A 15,201-nucleotide genomic window follows, 5' to 3' on the forward strand; every position below is an offset into this window, starting at 1 on the left:
TCATTTTCTTTGATGTCTGAGTAGTATTCCATTGTGTATATATATACCACATCTTCTTTACCCATTCATCTGTTGATGGACATCTGGGCTCTTTCCATAGTTTGGCTCTTGTGGACATTGTTGCTATAAACTTGGGGTGCAGGTACCCCCTTTGGATCACTACAACTGTATCTTTGGAGTAAATACCTAGTAGTGCAATTTCTGGGTCATAGGGTAGCTCTATTTTCAACTTTTTGAGGAAACTTCATACTGTTTTCCAGAATTGCTGCACGAGCTTGCATTGCTACCAACAGTGTAGGAGGGTTCCCTTTTCTCCACATCCTCGCCAACACTTCTTGTTTCCTGATTTGTTAATTTTAGGCATTATGACTGCTGTGAAAAATGAGTGAATTCTTACTTGAAAACAAGTAATAATTAGGAAAGAATTCTGAATGCAATTTTAAAATTCTTACTCTGCATTATTGCATTCTAGCTTTGTTAATGGAATTCAGTTTATTAAAAGAAATGTGGGCCAGTGCTGCCATGGTATTACACATTGTCAGAGATAGTGTGTTATTCTCTGTGTCCTCAGTGCATCTCACAGTGATGAGTGGGATAAACACACTAAAAAATATTGGAGTAAGAAGTAAATGAAGGAGCAGTTAACTAACTGCATTAAACAGGGATGTAAATTCTCAAAATACTATACAACTTGATAGAGTTTCTAGGCCATCCCTTGAGAAAGCAGCATTTTATCCTGAGGTCAGCTTTTCCTTTGACCCATTGGAACAGGACTACTGCCTCAAGCCACACAGTCCAGACACTGCACAACTGCAGTAAGTTGTGTTCCACGTGAATGGTGCCGCTAGAGTTGGGCAACAGAGCAGTCTGGCCTGGAGAAATCTACCAATTGCTCTTGGAGATCATCTAAAGTTGCCATTTGGACTGCTTCCCCATCTCACTCCTCAGGTGATCTGAAATTCAAGGGAACTATATTTTTTCATTGAGTCCTTCAACAGTCACCAATATCTTGGCAGATTCCAGTCACTCCTACTGGGTGGCCAATATTTTAATACACAAGTATCATAATATGTAAACCCTAAAAATCTTTTAGGATGTCCCATGTGGCGCTTTACTAGATTGCCTGAACACCTCACACTTGATCCTCTTCTCCCTACTGGACCTTGAGGAAGGTTTCCTAGTCTCATGGAGTTAAGTGGAGCCATAAGACTGACCTAGCCAATGGGCTGTGAGCACAAGAGATGCACCTTCCCATCCTGGCATTTGTGGACAGCCATCAGTTCTATCTACCTGTCTTCCCTGCCAGGATGACCCTAGAAACCATGTGTTGGTGTATGTGGCATCACATACATGTGGCATCATGTATGGTGGCATCACAAAATCTTGGTCTTTATCCACCAGTCACCCCCACTGGCCAGAACTGAACATGTGGTGTCAGCAAGAAAAACATTTTTTTTTTTTGCAAGCTTCTGAGATGCTAAGATCAATGTTTTACCCAGCATACCCAACATAGCCTATCCTATTCTGGTACATCTGACCTGAGAAAATATCAAATGCACAGGGTATAGAGAGAAAATCTATGCCAATTATGTTTTCAATTGTTGAGCTTTATTCCAATTAACTGTGTCATCCACTAACAATGGAACACCTAATTTCCACAAATAAGCATTTGGAAAACTGGTTCTTTTATTATTACAAGTCCCAGAAATAAGTGGACATAACATTAAACTCACAGGATTAATTTAAATTCTTGTTCAAGTTATTGATATTGAAGAACTGAAACATGACCACAGCATTGCTTCAGAAAAGCAAGTGAAAATTTTGACACAACTTATTCTTCCTAGAAAGATGACTCCAAACTTAGAGCTATCCTGAGCCCCAAAAGGAATGATTTCTTGGTCTCAATGCTCCTGAAACACTGTAGGCATCTGAGTTTTCCAGATTTATTTATAACAAATATGATTATTATCCTTTTTATTTGGGGTAAAGAGAGAGTATAATTTTACATAGAAAACAACATTAATATATACTTAGACAACTTAGGATGTCAAAGTTAATGACTAATGAGAAAACTGTAAGTAATAGTCATTTAAGCAGATCTGAGAGTTTTAATAATTCTCATGATGAGATGTATATTTTACACTTAAGTTACTCAACAATAGTTCACACGTGATTTTGTTTAAATAAACCAATAACAATCCTGAAAGATCCATTCTTTAAAAGCTACTGTGGGGTGCACCTGGATGACTCAGTGGGATAAAGCCTCTGCCTTCGGCTCAGGTCATGATCCCAGGGTCCTGGGATTGAGCCCCGCATTGAGATCTCTGCTCAGCGGAGAGCCTGCTTCCCTGCCCCCGACCCCCACCTGCCTCTCTGCCTACTTGTGGTCTCTGTTTGTCAAATAAATAAATAAATAAAATCTTTAAAAAAAAAAAAAAAGCTACTGTGGTTCTTTGTCAAATTACTCAGTCTTTTAAGTCTTTTAAAAACCTCACTGGGGGTGCCTGGGTGGCTCAGCGGGTTAAAGCCTCTGCCTTCAGCTCAGGTCATGATCCCAGGGTCCTGGGATCGAGCCCCACATCAGGCTCTCTGCTCAGCAGGGAGCCTGCTTCCTTCTCTCTCTCTCTCAGCCTGCCTCTCTGCCTACTTGTGATCTCTGTCTGTCAAATAAATAAATAAAATCTTTAAAAAAAAAAAACTCACTGTCCTTACTGCTAGACATAAACATATGTAACACAGGCCAATTGGGAAGAAAAAAATGAAGGGATGTACAGTCACTAAATTGTTCTACTCCAAACTTATTGACCTGTTTGTACTCAATAAAAGATATTAGCTGCATCATTCAAGATACACTATAGCTAATAGAAGGGGAAGATCACAAACAACAGTAAATACTCATATTGGGAGAATCAGAGCCAAAACACAAGGAGCCTTGTGACATGTGTTACTATGTTCCATCGTCGTCGTGGTTTTAAGCCAATAAAGGAGGAGAACTAGCCTTCTTCATCCTGTACCTCAGTGTTTGCACTGTGCTGAAAAGTGTGGTTCATTTAAATCAATAAAGATACTCCAAAGTCAGCAGCAAAGTATTTTTTCTTTTAGTTTTAATTCCAGTATAGTTGATGTACAGTGTTATATTAGTTTCAGATATATAATATAGTGATCCAACAATTCTATATATTACTCTGTGATCATCAATATAAGTGTATTCTTAATTTCCTTCACCTATTGCACCCATTGTCCCTCCCACCTCCTGTCTGGTAACCATCTATTTATTCTCTATAGTTAGGAGTCTGTTTTTTGGTTGGGAGCAGATTGCTTTTATAGCAAAAGAAGATTGTATTTACTGTAAATCACAATTAGAATTGCCAAATAAATGAGAGAACAGGTTCACATATGATTTAGTGAGAATATTTCAAAATGGCAAATGTTTCGGGATCCAGTTGTCAGGAGTGGGCATGGGATGATTTTAAAGAAGATAGAATGGTCAGGAGGGTCCCCTGCACTCCCTGGAAAGCCACCCATTAATGACTGGAAAGTGTTGCATACTCAGCCTCAGCAGAACTCCTGTATCTCTAGACCCCATGCCATCTCTACCTCGGCTAGCCTCCCATCTCCACCAAAAGGAGGAGCCAAGCTGTGAACCCATGCATTATATCCTTAAGATTATCTTCCCATCTTGGCTTTTTTCTTGCCAAGTTACCTGGAAGCCCAATCTCCACCAGGTAATCAAGGTTCTCAGCAGCATCTCTCACCAAAGAGAGATATTACTGGTCATCAATGAATAAGAGACAAAAATTCAACCCTTGGGAAAGGAAGTAGTCTTTGTTGATAATGACATAATAAATATCTATAATTATAGCCATTTAGTGAAAATAGCAAAATAAGAACCTCCAAAAAGAAAAAAGAAGAACATCTAAAGTCTGCTCCTCCAAACAAACAAACAACAATGAGAATACTTGCAAAAGTTGTAAAAATCAATTGTTTTGGAACTTGGCAAATTATCCAAAGGCCTGCAACAATATGAGACACGTTTATTCAAGAAATACAGTGGAATCTTGATAAGAACAGTGAGCTTTGTGGCAATTTAACTTGCCTCTCCTTGGCTCTGTGGTAACCTTAAAAACAAACTGCCCTACAATCACAAGGAAAACCAGAATCCTAGAAGCCATTGAAGAGAAAGAATAGGGTTTTATTTGTTTGTTTGTCTTTGGTTTTGGGGGTTTTGTGTGTGTGTTTTTTTAATTAATATGTAATGTATTATTTGCTTCAGGGGTACAGGTCTGTGAATCATCAGTCTTATACAATTCACAGCACTCACCATAGCACATACCCTCTCCAATGTCCATCCTATCCAGACTCCCCACCCACCATCAACCTTCAGTTTGTTTACTGAGATTAAGAGTCATTTATGGTTTGTCTCCCTCCCCAGTCCCAACTTGTTTCATTTTTTCCCTCCCTAACCCCACGAACCCCTGACCTGCCTCTCAAATTCCTCATATCAGAGAGATCATATCATAATCTGGAGAAAGAATAGGTTTTGAGTTTCCTCAAAGCCACATTCCCAGAGAACTGTCACTACTTGACCTGTCTAGAAGTTCCTTGGAAACTCTCACTCCCAGGGTGGGATCTAAGAGTTTACTCTCAGGACCTATGGGACCTAGAAGCTTACTCACTGGAAAAAGCTTTTTTCCCCAGGGATTATGTTGAACACAATTGATGCCAAACATCTCTCAGCTGGTTATGGCTACAATAAGAGTTAGGGCTTTGAAGCTGACCAAAAAACTTAAAAGAAAAGCTGGAGTATAAGATGCCCATGAAGGATTTTGGGAAACTCTTATATATTCCTGGGAATTTAGATGAAACATGCATTTGTAGTATTGTATAACATACCCAAAAAAGATATGAGTGATATCTAATCTCACAACTCTGGATGACCCTAAGGCCTCACACAAGCAGGAAGTGAAGTCATTGGAAAACTTGTAAAGTAGCCAATTGAAACTGTCCTTGAGAGAGTACAGATATTGAACTTACCAGACAAAGATTTTAAATCAGCTATTTAAAATATTATATATGTTTTTCATTTACTTAAATTTAAAATATGTTCAATGAACTAAAGTGTGAGAATCTCATCTCACCAAATAAAAAACTTTAAAAAGACATCACAAAGAATAAATAGAAATCCTGGATTTGAAAAGTATAATAAGTAAAATGTAAACTTTTATTACAGGAACTTAACCTCATATTTGAGCTGGGGAAAAAAAGAATGAACAAAGTTGAAAATAGATCAATTGAGGTTATCTGGTCTCAGAAACATAAAGAAAAAAAAGAATGAAGAAAAATGGATTTATGGGGGGTACAGTTAAGATGGCAAAGTAGTAGGGGACCCTGACCTTGCCTCATCCCTCAAACACAGCTAGATCAATATCTAACTACTTTGAACAACTAGGAATATGATCTGAGGATTAAGAAAATAATCCACACAGTTGAAGGGAGAGAAAGTGGCAGATGCGAGGTTTGGAGCTGTAAATTGGGGGATAGGTAAGTCCTACAGCCTCCAAGGCGAGGGAATCCTTTTCACACAGCAAAGTCAGGGAGAGGGAGAGAGTACAGTGGGAAGGGATTGCACAATAAACCATGGTGAGGTGATCCTCTGGTTTTCACTGGGAGAGATCACTCTCCTTTCCCTGAGTACATTTGAAAGAGGATATTTTGCTTCTCAAAACACAAAAGGCCAGCTAGGAGCCATTCAGTAGTAAATAAAAGGGAAAGAGGTGCACACAGAGGCCAAAACCTCTTAACAGGAGGAAGGGGCAAGATGGCAGAGAAGTAGGAGACTCTGTTTCAACCAGTCCCCTAAAGTGAGCTAAATATCTACCAGAACACTCTGAACACCCATGAAATCAGCCTGAGATGTAAGATTATACACTTCTGGATCTCTATGGGGGCAGAAGACATCAGTGGAGAGGTAAAGTGGATTGGGAACACTTGGACTGATATCGGAGGATAAACAGAAGGGGGAGGGAGCCACCAGAAGGGATCCATTGGAAAGTAACACTCCAATATGAAAATGCCCTGTGATTGGGGACCAGCATTAACTTGGAGTCTGGTTGTAAGGGCCTATTTAGCCAGAGTGATTCCAGCTGGTTAAACAGTGATTTTGTTGTTTATGCAGTAAAACTTAAACTGACCCTGCCCCCCACCCCCAGGGGACTTACTTAAAAACAAGTCCAGGAAACTGGTCCCAGGTAACAAAGCCCAAATACAAGGGCGGGTCAGGCCAGGTGGAGAGAGCCAATCAGTGGGGCACGCATACTCTCTCCCTAGCTACCAAGGAGTGTGGGCCCCACCTTTTGGGTGCCAATTCTGACCAAGGTGATAGGCTAGTTCAAATGTCTACTATAGGGTAAATTGTGATTCAATTGGTCACTTACGTGTGACCTAGCATGACTATGCAGCTTTCTCTGTGTGTTACAATCTCATTGGCCATCTGTGCGTGGCCAGGCCCAACCACATGGCCTTTGCCCTTAAAAGCTAGTCTGTAAGGCAGAGAGGGGTTGCTTCTTTGTAAGAGACAGCCCCGGCCAGTCGGTTTGATTCTCAATGCTTGGCGCAAAATAAAGCTTTGCTTGACCTTCACTTTGTATCAGTCTCGCTCCTTTGATCACGGACCCATTATTGGACAACCCAACATGGTTAAAAGCACTCAAAAAGAGAAAAAGATCTTAAGGGGCAACTGGTGGAATCAGGCAGTGATGGGCATGGGCCTAAGCCCATGGACCCAGGATGGCCACGGCCAGTGACCACCCGTGCCAGAGTGAGTCTGGAGGAGCCTCCAGTCTATGGTCCCTGAGCTCTTGGATTTCCACTGCTTGCACCACAGCTGGGCTATGTGTACTCCCCCTTCTGCCTGCACCTGAGAGAGACCCTGTGGGTGCCCCTGGCAGTCTCTAGGTCCACAGGCTTCCCCCACCTGTGCTACTGGGTGGGTGGGGGTGGGGGGTTCTGAGCATACTTCTGCCCTTGTGTGAGAGAGCCTGGTGTAGGCACCAGGCAGCCATCTCTAGGACCTCGGACTTCCATGACTGGCCATGGGGTCTGACGCTCCCAGCCCACAACTGAGAGAACACCCCTCCCACCCCGTCTCTGGTCGGGTTGGATCCCTCAGTGACAGCCTCCTGCAAACTGCACGACCACTGGGTCTGAGTGCACAGAGCCTAGTCCCTTGATAACCTGCAGGGCAACTCAACCCAAGCAAGATTGAGAAGAAAACAATGCAGCAGTCTCCTCCCTGAGAAGGCAAGCCAAAAGAACAAGAGGAAAACCACCGTAGGGTCCCTGTAAAACTGTAAAAACCCAATATCATAGGAATACAATCTATTTGGCTCCCAGTATTGCCCTAAAACCTGTATATTTCATAGATACAACTTTTTAATTCCTTCACGTGATTCTTGTTCTTTTAATTTTTTTAACCTACTTACCAACTAGAGGTTTCATACAACATATTCCATAATAACTTTTTAACTGGAAATTTTTCATACATACATCTGTGTTTCATTTTCTTCTCCTTTTCTTATTTTCTTTCTTTCTTTCTTTTTGTTAATATATGTATAGATATAAGCTTCAAGGTAATCCTTTTTCCTATTCAATACTGTTCCTGTATATAAACCAATTTTAATTACCTTTTATCTCTGGTAAGTTGAGTCTTTTGACAAAGATATAAAGATACACCCAGAAAGAACCAAATTAAACTTCCTCACCCACATCAATGATCTATAACCACCCTCCAATCTTATTCTTCTGTAAGTGTTTCAGTGTATTTGTTTTTGTTCTGGTATACAAATCTTATTCTCCGGATTAATTTTGGCTGGTTTCTTCTTTTTTTTCTTGTCATTTACTTTTGTTGGTCTTTTTGTTTGTTAGTTTTTTTGCTTGTTTGGTTTTGTTTTTTTTTTAAGATTTTATTTATTTATTTGACAGAGAGGGATCACAAGTAGGCAGAGAGGCAGGCAGAGAGAGAGAGGAAAGCAGGCTCCCTGCTGAGCAGAGAGCCTGATGCGGGGCTCGATCCCAGGACCCTGAGATCGTGACCTGAGCTGAAGGCAAAGGCTTAACCCACTGAGCCACCCAGGTGCCCCTTGTTTGTTAGTTTTTGTCTAACTTTTGTCTAAGCTTATTTTGCACCCAATAAATCTTACTTTTGGGGCTTATTTTGGCTGGAATCTCTGTCTCTTTTTCTTTTATCTTTCTTTTTGGTGGTGACTTCAGATCACTCTGAAACTTTCCAGGGTGTACCTTGCCTGGATCGTAGTTGTTATATTCAGCTATACATCCCCTCAACCACCTCTCACCAAAATGACTGGGAGAAGGAACATCCAACAGAGGAAAGATTCAGAGACCATGCCCTCTCCATCAGAACTATTGGATATAGACATAAACAGTATGGCAGAAAGGGATTCAGGGTAACATCCAGGCAATGGCTAGACTAGAGAAAACCATTAGTGACAACACGGAATCTCTAAGGGCAGAAATGAAAGCCAATCTGGCAGAACTTAAAAATGCTATCAAGTAGATACAATCTGATCTAAATACTCTAACAGCTAGGGTAACCGAGGCAGAAGATAGAATTAGTGATCTGAGGACAAAGTGGTAGAGAAAGAGGATCACCAGGAGGACTGGAACAAATAGCTTAGAAGCCATGAAAACAGAATTAGGGAAATAAATGATGCCATGAACAGTTCCAACATCAGAATTATTGGGATCCCTGAGGGGGTGGAAAGAGAGAAGACTATAAGATATAGTTGAACAAATTCTGAATGAAAATTTCCCCAATCTCGGGAATGGAACAAGTGTTCATGTCCTAGGGGCAGAAAGGACACCCACCAAGGTCAGCAAATCTAGAAAGACCTCAAGACATTGTGAAATTCACGAATCATAATTTTAGACAAGAGGTTCTGAGGGCAGCTAGGAAGAAGTGATTCCTTATATACAGAGGAAGGTCAATCAGAATAATGTCAGACTTGTCCACAGAAACCTGGCAAGCCAGAAAGGACGAGCAAGACATATTCAGGGCACTCAATGAGAATGCAGTCAAGAATACTTTATCCAGCAAGGTTGACATTCAAAATGGATGGAGAGATAAAGAGCTTCCAAGACCAGCAAGGTTTAAAGGTTTAAAAGAGTTTGTGACCACCAAACCTGAACTACAAGAAATATTAAGAAATAATAACAGGCGTTCTATAAAAAAAGAAAGAACCCAAGAGTGACATAGAATAGAAATTTACAGAGACAATCTATAGAAACAAGAACTTCACAGGCAATATGATATCAATAAAAACTTAACTTTCAATAATCACTCTCAAAGTGAATGGCCTAAACACTCCCATAAAATGGAACAGGGCTACAGACCAGATAAAACGACAGGACCCAACCATATGCTATCTATAAGAGACACAATTGGAACCTAAAGATGCATCCAGAGTGAAATGGAAGGGATGGAGAAGCATCTTTCAAGCCAATGGGCCTCGAAAGAAAGCTGGGGTAGTGATTCTCAAATCAGATAACTTAGATTTTAAGCTAAAGATTGAATTCAGAGATACAGGAGGACACTACATCATTCTTGAAGGGTCTACCCACCAAGACGATCTAATAATTGTAAATATTTATGTCCCCAATATGGGAGCAGCCAACTACATAAGCCAACTATTAATCAAAATGAAGAATCACATTGATATGAATACATTAATTGTAGGTTGTCTTACTCTCAGTAATAGATAGATCATCCAAGCAGAAAATCTATAAAGAAACTAGAGCTTTGAATGACACATTGGACCAGATGGACCATATACACACACACACACACACACACACACAATATATATATATATATACACACACACACACACACATACATACACAGAACATTTCACCCTAAAACAACAGAACACTCATTCTTCTCCAGTGCACATGGAACGTTCTCCAGAATAGACCACATACTGGGTCAAAAATCAGGTCTCAACTGATACCAAAAGATTGAGATTATTCCCTGAATATTCTCAGACCACAATGCTTTGAAACTGGAACTCAACCACAAGAAAACATTTGGAAGGAATTCAAACACTGGAAGCTAAAGACCACCATGCCTAAGAATGCTTGAATCAACCAGGAAATCAAAAAAGAACTTAAACAATTCATGGAAACCAATGAGAATGAAGATACTTCGGTCCAAAACCTATGGGATACAGCAAAGGCAGTCCTAAGGGAGAAATACATAGCCATGCAAGCCTCCCTTAAAAAATTGAAAAATCCAGAATACACCATCTCTCTTTTCACCTTAAAGAACTGGAAAATCAACAATAAATTAAGCCAACCCCAGGCACAAGAAGATAAATAATCAATAATAGAGCAGAGATCAATGAGACAGAAACTAGAGAAACAGTAGAACACATCAATGAGACTAGAAGCTGGTTCTTTGAAAGAATCAATAAGATACATAAACCACTGGCCAAACTAATCCAAAAGAAAGGAGAGAATACCCAAATTAATAAAATTATGAATGAAAGGGGAGAGATCACGACTAACACCAAGGAAATGGAAACCATCATCAGAAATTATTATCAACAGTTATATGCCAATAAGTTAAGCAACCTAGAAGAAATGGATGCATTCCTGGAAACCTATAAAATTCCAAGACTGAAACAGGAAGAAACTGACAACCTGAATAGACCAATATCTAGTAACGACATTGAAGCAGTGACCAAAAACCTCCTAAAAGACAAGAGCCCAGGACCTGATGAATTCCATGTGGAATTCTACACATTCAAAGAAGAAATAATACCTATTCTCCTGAAGCTGTTTCAAAAAAACAGAAAGAGAAGGAAAACTTCCAGACTCTTTCAATGAAGCCAGCCTTACGCTGATCCCCAAACCAGGCAAAGACCCCATCTAAAAGGAGAATTTCAGACCCACATCCCTGATGAATATGGATGCCAAGATTCTCAACAAGATCATAGCTAATAGGATCCAACAGTACGTTAAAAAGATTATACACCATGACCAGGTGGGATTTACCCCTGAGATGCAAGCGTGGTTCAACATTCGCAAATCAATCAGTGTGATGGAACAAATCAATAAGAGAAAAGAACTACATGGTCCTCTAAGTTGATGCAGAAAAAGCATTTGACAAAATGCAGCATCCATTTCTGATTAAAACACTTCAAAGTATAGGGATAGAGGGAACATAACCCAACTTCATAAAATCTATCTATGAAAATCCCACAGCGAATATCATCCTCCAAGGGGAAACGCTAACAGCCTTCCCATTGAGAACAGGAACATGACAAGGATGCCCACTCTCCCCACTGTTGTTCAACATAGTATTAGAAGTCCTAGCAACAGCAATCAGACAACAAAGAGAAATAAAAGGTATCCAAACTAGCAATGAAGAAGTCAAACTCTCTCTCTTCGCAGATGACATGATACTTTATATGGAAAACCCAAAACACTCCATCCCCAAGCTACTAGAACTCATACAGCAATTCAGTAATGTGGCAGGATACAAAATCAATGCACAGAAAACAGTTGCTTTCTTATACTCTAGCAATGAAACTATAGAAAGGGAAATTAGAGAATCGATTCCATTTACTATAGCACCAAGAACCAAAAGACACCTGGGAATAAGCCTAACCAAAGAGGTAAAGGATCTGTACTTGAGGAACTACAGAACACTCATGAAAGAAATTGAAGAAGACACAAAAAGATGGAAAATCATTCCATGCTCATGGATTGGAAATATAAAGATTGTTAAAATGTCTACACTGCTGAGAGCAATCTATACTTTCAATGCCATGCCAATCTAAATTCCCCCGGCATTCCTCAAAGTGCTGGAACAAGCAATCCTAAAATTTGTATGGAACCAGAAAAGACCCCAAATCACTATGGAAATATTGAAAAAGAAAAAAAAAGCTGGGGTCATCACATTTCCTGATTTCAAGCTTTACTACAAAGCTGTGATCACCAAGACAGCATGGTACTGGCATAAAAACAGACACATAGACCAGTGGAACAGAGTAGAGAGCCCAGATATGGACCCTCAACTCTGTGGTCAAATAATCCTCGACAAAGCAGGAAAAAAATATACAGTGGAAAAAAGACAGTCTCTTCAATAAATGGTGCTGGGAAAATTGGACAGCTACATGTAAAAGAATGAAACTCAACTATTCTCTTACACCATACACAAAGATAAACTCGAAATGGATAAAAGATCTCAACGTGAGGCAGGAATCCATCCGAATCCTCGAGGAGAACATAGGCAGTAACCTCTTCGATATCAGCCACAGCAACTTCTTTCAAGATATGTCTCCAAAGGCAAAGGAAACAAAAGCAAAAATGAACTTTTGGGACTTCATCAAGATCAAAAGCTTCTGCACAGCAAAGGAAACAGTCAACAAAACAGAGGCAACCCACAGAATGGGAGAAGATATTTGCAAATGACAGTACAGACAAAAGGCTGATATCCAGGATCTATAAAGAACTTCTCAAACTCAACACACACAAAACAGATAATCATGTCAAAAAATGGGCAGAAGACATGAACAGACACTTCTCCAATGAAGACATACAAATGGCTATCAGACACATGAAAAAATGTTCATCATCACTAGCCATCAGGGAGATTCAAATTAAAACCACATGGAGATACCACCTTACACCAGTCAGAATGGCCAAAATTAGCAAGACAGGAAACAACGTGTGTTGGAGAGGATGTGGAGAAAGGGGAACCCTCTTACACTGTTGGTGGGAATGCAAGTTGGTGCAGCCACTTTGGAGAACAGTGTGGAGATTCCTTAAGAAATTAAAAATAGAGCTTCCCTATGACCCTGCAATTGCACTACTGAGTATTTACCCCAAAGATACAGATGTAGTGAAAAGAAGGGCCATCTGTCCCTCAATGTTTATAGCAGCAATGGCCACGGTCGCCAAACTGTGGAAAGAACCAAGATGCCCTTCAATGGACGAATGGATAAGGAAGATGTGGTCCATATACACTATGGAGCATTATGCCTCCATCAGAAAGGATGAACACCCAACTTTTGTAGCAACATGGACGGGAGTGGAAAAGATTATGCTGAGTGAAATAAGTCAAACAGAGAGAGTCAAGTATCATATGGTTTCACTTATTTGTGGAGCATAACAAATAACATGGAGAACATGGGGAGATGGAGAGGAGAAGGGAGTTGAGGGAAATTGGAAGGGGAGGTGAACCATGAGAGACTATGGACTCTGAAAAACAATGTGAGGGTTTTGAAGGGGCAGTGGGTGGGAGATTGGGGGAACCAGGTGGTGGGTATTAATGAGGGCACGTATTGCATGGAGTACTGGGTGTGGTGCATAAACAATGAATTCTGTTACACTGAAAAGAAATTAAATAATAAAAAAAAGAATGTGTTACCAAATTTAAAAAATGTATCTAGAAAATCCCTTTTTCTGAATAAATGTTTTTTGAGGGTCAAAAAAAATAAAGTAATGATTATAAAGATACTACCTGGACTTTAAAAAAGCATAGATAAATCTTAAAAGAGAGACTAAGGTTACTATAAAAAAAATTAAAAATTAAAAAAATAAAAAAGCATAGATGACACTAGATAATCTCTTACTACAGAGATAAAAGAACTAAAATCAATCTAGTCAGGCCAAAATAAAATATTTTATTTCCAAGATGTAGTCCCAAATGGCGATCATAAAAATGAGGATAGATGTAACACACCAAATACAATTAAAATTCATGACATTTTTACCAGTCTGGATTTGGCATTCTTTATTACACCAGGATTCTATGTGGATTGGCTCTCAATTGTGGATAAAGAACATTTATCAGCTTAGAACCCAGTCCAGGCTGCCTGGGATATTGGATTTGAGATTATTTAAGGAAATAAATTCTGAGAGGTTCTAAATACGTGATATAAAGCTGGACACTCAGTTAAAAGTATGTATATCATGTACTATATGTAAGACTCTAGCAATATCTCTTTCTACATGTGACAGAAAAGGGAAATTAATCTACAGTCTAAACATTTCTGATGGTAGCCTAGATCCAAAGGAGCAATGCCATGGTGTGAATAACTGAAACTTGCTCACATTAGCCATCTATTTTACAAAGTTAAGAGCCTTTGCTTTCTACAGAAATTATAGTCTTCAAATGTTGTAGTAAGTCACATTTTTTATAAAAAGATATTTAAATTATCTTTTTTTAAAAGATTATATTTATTTATTTGACACAGAGAGAGAGATCACAAGTAGGCAGAGCAGCATGCAGAGAGAGAGGGGGAATCAGGCTTCCTGCTAAGCAAGGAGCCCAATGTGGGGCTTAATCCCAGGACCCTGAGATCATAACCTGAGCAGAAGGCAGAGGCTTAACCCAATGAGCCACCTGGCACCCCAAATTATCTTAACAGAGCTTCCTTTTGAAGGAAGATAATGAAATTTTTGGTTATAAAGAAAATATTCCTGGAAAGGATTTTAAATTTATCTTTCTCATAAATCTATACACTCATGTGAGGTGCATTTTGGAAGTGGTTTGGGTTTTGTTTTGTCTTAAGTAATAACATCAATAGAATAATGGTTAAATCAGTAAGAAAAACCTAAGGAATGAGGAAAATACTGATGAAGAGTGGAAGGATGTCGGAGTTAACAAGGTATGTGGTGAGCTCAATCTGCAAGACAGGCATGTCTCAGGTGGGAACAAGCTATGCAACCTCAACAAAGGGCTTGAGAAAGTGGAAAGTGAGAGCCATAGAAACGAGAAAGCAAGAGAAGGGAAACCTATGGGAGAGGGCAGGAGAAAGAGTTCTTCTCTGTGGGGAAAACGGATGCACCATAGGGGAAATGGGTTTTGTAGACCTCTTACACTCCTGTGGCCTTTTCAGTCCCTCATTTAATCCTCACGTCAAGTTGCACAAACTGCAAGATTGTGGCCTTGCTGATGGGACCTCCTGTCTCTTCTGGGGGTTCTTCTTAAGCAACATTTTAAAGATCTGGTTATCAAATTTGAGAGAGATTATAATAACTACTCAATATTTCTTCTAACATTAAACCCTGGAGGGGCTGCAGACCATGCACTGAGACACTAAGAGCTGGAAATGCACCTCTCTCTCCCTCCCTCCCTCTCTTGTCCCCTCTCCCTCTCTTTCAGAAAAAAAAAAA

The 15,201-nt window shown here is 39.8% G+C and overlaps 1 protein-coding gene across 1 annotated transcript in view; it reads right to left on the reverse strand.

The window, feature by feature from the left end:
- OCA2 (OCA2 melanosomal transmembrane protein) overlaps positions 1-15,201 on the reverse strand; it is a 392,247-nt gene that overhangs the window by 225,865 nt on the left and 151,181 nt on the right. The gene's annotated exons all lie outside the window — the stretch shown is intronic.

The sequence above is a fragment of the Martes martes genome (assembly GCF_963455335.1).
Source record: "Martes martes genome assembly, chromosome: 7".
Classification (NCBI taxonomy): domain Eukaryota; kingdom Metazoa; phylum Chordata; class Mammalia; order Carnivora; family Mustelidae; genus Martes; species Martes martes.